Source organism: Arachis duranensis, chromosome 7, assembly GCF_000817695.3.
Source record: "Arachis duranensis cultivar V14167 chromosome 7, aradu.V14167.gnm2.J7QH, whole genome shotgun sequence".
NCBI lineage: Eukaryota > Viridiplantae > Streptophyta > Magnoliopsida > Fabales > Fabaceae > Arachis > Arachis duranensis.
In genome coordinates, this window is record NC_029778.3 from 58066657 (window position 1) to 58075830 (window position 9174).

Genomic DNA, 9174 nt, shown 5'->3' on the forward strand with positions numbered 1-9174 from the left:
TATATATTATAATAGTGAAAAAGAATTTTTAACTAGGAGCCTTTGAAGAAAAGGGTAAAGCAAAATTGTTAAATTGAACAGCACAACACTCCCGAACGTGATAACGTAAACGAAGCAAGATAGAGGATAAACTAACACGGATATATATACAGAAGAGAGCCAAAAGACAGATAACAAAGCACAAGATTTGGTTCGCGAAGGTAACCGGCCCGAGCATATAAGTATACATACTGATATATATAGGAAAACCCAAAAAAAACCCAATACAGAGTTATAAAACCTGTGTCTCCAAAATAACCTCTAAGTGGAGTAATACAGTATATATATATAGACAGTGGAGATAATAAGTATCTATGTAAGTACATATAAACAAAATAAAACCCCGAGAGATAAGGATCTTTGATAAATCAGAAGCTTTCAGTATGCCTCAGCAAGGAGCCTCACGTCTTGCATCTAAAAACCACAAAATCTACATGGGTGAGAACCGAAGGTTCTCATCATGGTAACAATGCCACATATCTAACACATAATGTCCTAGGAAAGCCAAAGGCAATCCTATAACTTTCAATAGATAATTAAAGCTTATAAACATACCTAAATTATAAAATAAAATAGGCAACTAGCTAAGGGTCTTCGGTATATCTAAAACTCCCCTTTCCAACTCCTCCGAACCTCCCAACGGCCATAGAAACCAGTTGTTACAAACACATTTATTACAAACAAGGAAATCACAGGTAGAAAGCATTTATAGCAGATAAATAATTAGCAAGTAGTTATGCAGTCAATTACGCATTCCAAACAAAACACGCCAAATAAACATATAGATGCATATGATGCATGCCGGTCCTAGTGGCTGATGAGTCTCATCTGTCGATTATAAAGCCAACCGACAAGTTTTGGTAACTAACCATTAGACTGTCCCTCTGTCGGGCATTTGGTGGGCATTTGGACGCCAGTTTGGGCAATCAAATCTCAGACAAAGTATAGACTATTATACATTGCTGGAAAGCCCAAGATGTCTACTTTCTAACGCAATTAAGAGCGCCCCAATTGAGTTTCTGTAGCTCTGGAAAATCAACTTCGAGTGCAGGAGGGTCAAAATCCAACAGTATCTGTAGTCCTTTCTTAGCCTTTGAATCAGATTTTTGCTCAGGTCCCTCAATTTCAGCCAAAAAATACCTGAAATCACAGAAAAATACACAAACTCATAGTAAAGTCCAGAAATATGATTTTTGCATAAAAACTAATAAAAATATACTAAAAAGTAACTAAAATATACTAAAAACTACCTAAAAACAATGCCAAAAAGCGTATAAATTATCCGCTCATCACAACACCAAAATTAAATTGTTGCTTGAACCCAAGCAACCAAAAACAAAAATAGGATAAAAAGAAGAGAATATACAATAAATCCCAAAACATCAATGAAGCTTAGTTCTAATTAGATGAGCGGGGCTAGTAGCTTTTTTGCTTCTGAACAGTTTTGGCATCTCACTTTATCCTTTGAAGTTCAGAATGATTGGCATCCATAGGAACTCAGAATTCATATAGTGTTATTGATTCTCCTAGTTCAGTATATTGATTCTTGAACACAGCTACTTATGAGTCTTGTCCGTGACCCTAAGTATCTTGTTTTCCAATATTACCACTAGATACATAAATGCCACAAACACACAACTGTGTGAACCTTTTCAGATTGTGACTCAGCTTTGCTAGAGTCCCCAGTTAGAGGTGTCCAGAGTTCTTAAGCACACTTTTTTGCTTTGGATCACGACTTTAACCACTCAGTCCCAAGCTTTTCACTTGGACCTTCATGACACAAGCACATGGTTAGGGACAGCTTGATTTAGCTGCTTAGGCCAAGATTTTATTCCTTTGGGCCCTCCTATCCACTGATGCTCAAAGCCTTGGATCCTCTTTACCCTTGCCTTTTAGTTTAAAGGGTTACTGGCTTTTCTGCTTGCTTTTTCTTTATCTTTTTCTTTTTTTCTTTATATTTCGCCTTTTTTTTCTTCTTTTTTTCGCAAGCTTTATGTTTTTCACTGCTTTTTCTTGCTTCAAGAATCAATTTTATGATTTTTCAGATTATCAATAATATTTCTCCTTTTTCATTATTCTTTCAAGAGCCAACAATTTTAACATTCATAAACTTCACTATCAAAAATATGCACTGTTCAAGCATTCATTCAGAAAACAAAAAGTATTGCCACCATATCAAAATAATTAAACTAATTTCAAGATAGAATTCGAAATTCATGTACTTCTTGCTCTTTTGCAATTAGAAGCATTTTTTATTTAAGAAAGGTAAAAGATTCATGGGACATTCATAACTTCAAGGCATAGACACTAGACACTAATGATCATGTAATAAAGACACAAACATAGACAAAACATAAAGTACAAAAAACCGAAAAACAGAAAAATAAGAACAAGGAAATTAAAGAACGGGTCCACCTTAGTGACGGCGGCTAGTTCTTCCTCTTGAAGATCATATGGAGTGTTTGAGCTCCTCAATATCTCTTCCTTGCCTTTGTTGCTCCTCCCTCAAGGCTCTTTAGTCCTCTCTAATTTCATGGAGGATAATGGAGTGCTCTTGGTGCTCCATCCTTAGTTGCTCCATATTGGAACTCAAATCCCCTAAAGAGGTGTTGAGGTGCTCCCAATAGTTGTGTGGAGAAAAATGCATCCTTTGAGGCATCTCAGGGATTTCTTGATGAGGGACTTCCTCATGCTCTTATTGAGGTCCATGAGTGGGCTCTCTTGTTTGTCTCATCTTTTTTCTAGTGATGGGCTTTTGAGATGAATCTCTCCATCTCCTATGACTTAGAGTTGGAAGCAACTGCCTTCCCTTTCCTCTTTCTAGAGGTTTCTCCGGCCTTAGGTGCCATTAATGGTTATAGAAAAATAAAAAAGCAACGCTTTTTTCTACACCAAACTTAAAAAGTTTGCTCGTCCTCGAGCAAAAGAAGAAAGAAAGGAGGAGAAGAAGAAGAAGAAATAGAGGAGATGGAGGTGGATGAGTGGTTCGGCCAAGGGAGTTTGGAGTGTTTGTGATGTGTGAAAATGAAGGAGTAAGGAGGGGTATAAATAGGGTAAGGGGGAGAGGGAATCCATGTGATAGGGGTTGGGTTTGGGAGGGAAATGGTTTGAATTTGAGTGGGTGGGGGTAGCTGGGTTCTATGATGAGAAATAGTGGATGGATGTGAGTGGTGATGAGGTTATGGGGAAGAGTGTTTTGGAAAAGTGTGAAGAGGAGTGAGAATGAGTTGGGGTAAGTAGGGATCATATGGGATCCACAGATCCTGAGGTGTCAAAGATTTCTCATCCCTGCACCTTTCTGGTGTTTAAATGCCCTCTGTGTGGCATTTTTGGCATTGAATGCCAGGCTGTTGCCCATTTCTGGCGTTTAACACTAACCAGACACCAGACACCCTTTTCTGGCGTTAAACGCCAGTCTGTGTGCCATTTCTGGTGTTTAACGCCCAGAATGGTGCCAGACTGGGCGTTAAACGCACACTTTGCTAGCCTTACTGGCGTTTGAACGCCAGTAAGCTCGTCCTCCAGGGTGTGCTGTTTTTTATGCTGTTTTTTATTCCTGCTTTAATTCTGCAACTATTTTTGTGACTCCACATGATCATCAACCTAAAGAAGACATAGACTAACACTAGAAAATAGAATGAAAAAGTAATTAATATAGATAAATAAAATTGGGTTGCCTCCCAATAAGTGCTTCTTTAATGTCAATAGCTTGACAGGAAGCTCTTACAGAGCTTCACAGATGCTTAGAGTATAGTTGTGCCCTCCCAACACCAAAATTAGAAGTTAAGTGTAGGGGGTTCTGTCTGACTCTATATTGAGAGAAGCTTTTCATGCTTCTTCTCCATGCTTACATAAGAAGATCCTTGAGTCTTGAACACAAGGTAGTCCTCATTCAATTGAAGGACTAACTCTCCTTTGTCCACATCAATCATAGCCATTGCTGTGGCTAGGAAAGGTCTTCCAAGGATGATGGATTCATCCTCATCCTTCTCAGTGTCTAGGATTATGAAGTCAGCAGGGACGTAAAGGCCTTCAACCTTCACTAAGACATCCTCTACAAGTCCATAAGCATGTTTCATTGATTTGTCTGCCATCTCTAATGAGATTCTTGCAGCTTGTACCTCAATGATCTCTAGTTTCTCCATTACAGAGAGTGGCATGAGGTTGATACCTGACCCCAGGTCACACAGAGTCTTTTCAAAGGTCATGGTGCCTATGGTGCAAGGTATTAAGAACTTTTCATAATTCGGTTTCTTCTGAGGTAATGTCTACTAAATCCAGGTATTCAGTTCATTGATGAGCAATGGAGGCTCATCCTCCCAGGTCTCATTACCAAATAATTTGGCATTCAGCTTCATGATTGCTCCTAGATACTGAGCAACTTGCTCTTCAACAGTGTCTTCATCCTCTTCAGAGGAAGAATACTCATTAGAGCTCATAAATGACAATAGTAAGTTCAGTGGAATCTCTATGGTCTCTGTATGAGCCTCAGATTCCTTTGGTTCCTCAACAGAAAACTCCTTATTGGTCAGTTGAAGTCCCTTGAGGTCTTTCTGGTGGACAAAATTGTGATCATCAACAATGGCTCCAAAGACTTGGTGCTCTCAAACGTGAATCACACTTAGTCACAACTCTGCACAACTAACCAGCAAGTGTACTGGGTCGTCCAAGTAATACCTTACATGAGTAAGGGTCGATCCCACAGAGATTGTTGGTATGAAGCAAGCTATGGTCACCTTGTAAATCTCAGTCAGGCGGATTCAAATTGATAGTGGTTTTCGGAAAATATAAAGAGATACTTAATTAAATAATAAAGGATAGAAATACTTATGTAAATTCATTAGCGGGAATTTCAGATAGGTGTATGGAGATGCTGTGTTCCTTCTGAATCTCTGCTTTCCTACTGCTTTCATCCAATCCTTCTTAATCCTATCCATGGCAAGTTGTATGTAGGGCATCACCGTTGTCAATGGCTACATCCCATCCTCTCAGTGAAAATGGTCCAAATGCTCTGTCACAGCACGACTAATCATCTGTCAGTTCTCGATCATGTTGGAATAGAATCCCTTGATTCTTTTGCGTTTGTCATCACGCCCAATAATCGCGAGTTTGAAGCTCGTCACAGTCACTCAATCCCAGAATTCTACTCGGAATACCACAGACAAGGTTAGACTTTCCGGATTCCCATGAATGCCGCCATCAATTCTAGCTTATACCACGAAGATTCTAATTAAGGAATCCAAGAGATATGCACCCGGTCTAAGGTAGAACGGAAATGGTTGTCAGTCACGCATTCATAGGTGAGAATGATGATGAGTGTCACGGATCATCACATTCATCATGTTGAAGTGCAACGAATATCTTAGAATAAGAATAAGTCGAATTGAATAGAAAATAGTAGTACTTGCATTGAAACTTGAGGTATAGCATAGCTCTACACCCTTAATCTATGGTGTGTAGAAACTCCACCGTTGAAAATACATAAGTGATGAAGGTCCAGGCATGGCCGAATGGCCAGCCCCCAAAACGTGATCACAGGATCAAAAATACCATCCAGGATGAAAATACAATAGTAAAATGTCCTATTTATAATAAACTAGCTACTTAGGGTTTACAAAAGTAAGTAATTGATGCAGAAATCTACTTCTGGGGCCCACTTGGTGTGTGCTTGGACTGAGCTTGAATGTTACACGTGCAGAGGCTTTTATTGGAGTTGAACGCCAAACTGTAACGTGTTTCTGGCGTTCAAGTCTGGTTCGTGACGTGTTTCTGGTGTTTGACTCCAGAATACAGAATGAAACTGGTGTTGAGCGCCAATTTACGTCGTCAAATCTCGAATAAAGTATGAACTATTATATATTGCTGGAAAGCTCTAGATGTCTACTTTCCAAAGCCGTTCAGAGCGCACCATTTGGAGTTCTGTAACTCCAGAAAATCCATTTCGAGTGCAGGGAGGTCAGATTCCAACAACATCAGCAGTCCTTTGTCAGCCTTCTTATCAGAGTTTTGGTCAGGTCCCTCAATTTCAGCTAGAAAATACCTGAAATCACAGAAAAATACACAAACTCATAGTAAAGTCCAGAAATGTGAATTTAACATAAAAACTAATGAAAACATCCCTAAAAGTAGTTAGATCATACTAAAAATTACCTAAAAACAAAACCAAAAAGCGTATAAATGATCCACTCATCACAACACCAAAGTTAAATTGTTGCTTGTCCCCAAGAAACTGAAAATCAAATAGGATAAAAAGAAGAGAATATACTATAAATTCCAAAATATCAATGAATATTAATTTTAATTAGATGAGCGGGACTTGAAGCTTTTTGCTTCTGAACAGTTTCGGCATCTCACTTCATCCTTTGAAGTTTAGAATGATTGGCTTCTCTTGGAACTCAGAGTTAAGATAGTGTTAGTTGATTCTCCTAGTTAAGTATGTTGAGTCTTGAACACAGCTACTTATGAGTCTTGGCCATGGCCCTAAGCACTTTGTTTTCCAGTATTACCACCAGATACATAAATGCCACAGACACATAACTGGGTGAACCTTTTCAGATTGTGACTCAGCTTTGCTAGAGTCCCCAGTTAGAGGTGTCCAGAGCTCTTAAGCACACTCTTTTTGCTTTGGATCACGACTTTAACCACTCAGTCTCAAGCTTTTCACTTGGACCTGCATGCCACAAGCACATGGTTAGGGACAGCTTGATTTAGCCGCTTAGGCCTGGATTTATTTCCTTGGGCCCTCCTATCCATTGATGCTCAAAGCCTTGGATCCTTTTACCCTTGCCTTTTGGTTTTAAGGGCTATTGGCTTTTTCTTCTTGCTTTTTCTTTTTGTTTCTATATTTTTTTCGCCACCTTTTTTTTTCTGCAAGCCTTTTGCCTTTTTCACTGCTTTTTCTTGCTTCAAGAATCAATTTTATGATTTTTTAGATCATCAATAACATTTCTCTTATTCATCATTCTTTCAAGAGCCAATAATTTTAACATTCATAAACAACAAGATAAAAAATATGCACTGTTCAAGCATTCATTCCGAGAACAAAAAGTATTGTCACCACATCAATATAATTAAACTAAATTCAAGGATAAATTCGAAATTCATGTACTTCTTGTTCTTTTGAATTAGAAACGTTTTTCATTTAAGAGAGGTGAAGGATTAATGGAATTATTCATAGCTTTAAGACATAGTTACTAACTACTAATGATCATGAAGTAGAGACACAAAACATAGATAAACATATAACATAAAAACCGAAAAGCAGAGAAAATAAGAACAAGGAATGAGTCCACCTTAGTGAGGGTGGCGCCTTCTTGAAGGACCAATGGTGCTCTTTGAGCTCCTCTTATGTTTCTTCCTTGCTTCTGTTGCATGATCCCTAGTGATTTTGGTGCTCCTATCCTTAGTTGCTCCCAATAATTGTGTGGAGGAAAATTTATCCCCTGAGGTATCTCAGGGATCTCTTGATTTGCAGTCAAATATTCTACCAATGAGATATAGACCCTTTAGATGAATATCTCCATCTCCTAAGACTCGGAGGTGGAAGCTTTTGTCTTCCCTTTCCTCTTTCTCTGGCCTTAGGTGCCATCAATGGTTATGGAAAAGCAAGAAAAGCAAAAAAGCTATGCTTTTACCACACCAAACTTAGAATGTTGCTCGCTCTCGAGCAAAAGAAGAAAGAATAGAAGAAGGAGAAGAAGATATAGGAGAGAGGGAGAGATGTTTGTGTTTCGGCCATGTAGGGTTGGTTTTGTGTTAAGGATGGATGTGAGTGATGAAGAAGAGAGAAGGTGAGTTGAGGTAGGTGGAGATCCTGTGGGGTCCACAGATCCTGAGATGATCCTGTGGGGTCCACAGATCCTAAAGTGTCAAGGATTTACATCCCTGCACTAATGAGGTGTGTAAAACACCCTCTACATGCAGTCCTGGCGTTTAACGCCAGATTGGTGCTTGTTTCTGGCGTTAAATGCCAACTCTAAGCTTGTTCTACTGTGGGGTCCACAGATCCTGAGGTGTCAAGGATTTATAATCCCTGCACCAATTAGGCGTGTAAACGCCCTCTGTATGCAATCCTGGCATTTAACGCCAGACTGCTGCCTGTTTCTGGCATTAAACGCCAGTTCCATGCTTGTTTCTGGAGTTTAACGCAAGTTTGATGCTTCTTTCTGGCGTTGAACGCCAGCCAGATGCTCCTTACTGGCGTTTAAACGCCAGTAAGTCCTTCCTCCAGGGTATGATTTTTCTTCTGCCATTTTTGATTCTGTTTTTAATTTTTGTATTTTTTTCGTGACTCCACATGATCATGAACCTAATAAAATATAAAATAATAGTAAAATAAAAAAAATAAAATTAGATAAATAAAAATTGGGTTGCCTCCCAACAAGTGCTTCTTTAATGTCCCTAGCTTGACAATGGCTCTCATGGAGCCTCACAGATGTTTAGAGCATGATGAGAGCCTCCCAACACCAAACTTAGAGTTTGAATGTGGGGGCTTCTCAACACCAAACTTAGAGTTTGGTTGTGGCCTCCCAACACCAAACTTAGAGTTTGATTGTGGGGGCTTTGTTTGACTCTGTATTGAGAGAAGCTTACTGTGCCTCTTTTCCATGTTTACAGAAGAACACCATTGGGTCTTAAACACAAGGTAGTCCCTATTCAATTGAAGGACTAGCTCTCCTCTGTCAACATCAATCACAGCTCCTGCTTTGGCTAGGAAAGGTCTTCCAAGGATGATGCATTCATCCTCTTCCTTCCTAGTGTCTAAGATTATGAAATCAGCAGGGATGTAAAGGCCTTCAACATTCACTAACACGTCCTCGAACAATCCATAAGCTTGTCTTACTGACTTGTCTGCCATTTGTAATGAGAATATGGCAGGCTGTACCTCAATAATCCCTAGTTTCTCCATTACAGAGAGTGGCATAAGATTTATGCTTGACCCCAGGTCACATAGAGCCTTGTTAAAGGTCATGGTGCCTATGGTACGGGGTATTAAGAATTTGCCAGGATCTTGTCTCTTTTGAGGTAGAGTTTGCTGAACCCATTTATCTAGTTCACCAATGAGCAAGGGAGGTGCATCTTCCCAAGTCTCATTATCAAACAACTTGGCATTCAGCTTCATGATAGCTCCTAAAT